Source organism: Hipposideros armiger, unplaced genomic scaffold (assembly GCF_001890085.2).
Source record: "Hipposideros armiger isolate ML-2016 unplaced genomic scaffold, ASM189008v1 scaffold_298, whole genome shotgun sequence".
In the NCBI taxonomy this organism is placed as follows: domain Eukaryota; kingdom Metazoa; phylum Chordata; class Mammalia; order Chiroptera; family Hipposideridae; genus Hipposideros; species Hipposideros armiger.
Window position 1 is genome coordinate 2,087,792 of NW_017731648.1, and position 457 is coordinate 2,088,248.

Genomic DNA, 457 nt, shown 5'->3' on the forward strand with positions numbered 1-457 from the left:
AAAAAAAAAAAAAAAAAAAAAAAGAGTTGGCTTGGGACACCAGCTCTGAGCAGCAGGGCTCTGTTTGGGACTCCACATGAGGGCCAGTGACGCTGCGCCCTCTACAGCTAAGATGGTGAACAACAGCTCGACCTGGAGCTGGGCTGCTGGGAGTCGCCGGCAACAGCATAAGCAGCAGTGGGGCTGGCGGGCATCGGGCGTGAGCTTTTGTCAGCTGCCATGAGAGGCCATCCAATGGCCAGCAAGCGACTGCCTCACCCGGGAGGAGCGCAACGATAATACAAACATGGGCCAGTGAAGCGACGTCCTCCACAACTAGACTGAAGAACAAAAGGACAGCAACTTGTCTGTTCCCCTTCCTCAATTCCCCAACGCTGTTCCTCTCCTCCAATTCCTCAATAAAAAAAATTAAAAAAAAAAAGATTCAACATGATCACACACACACACACAATGTGAG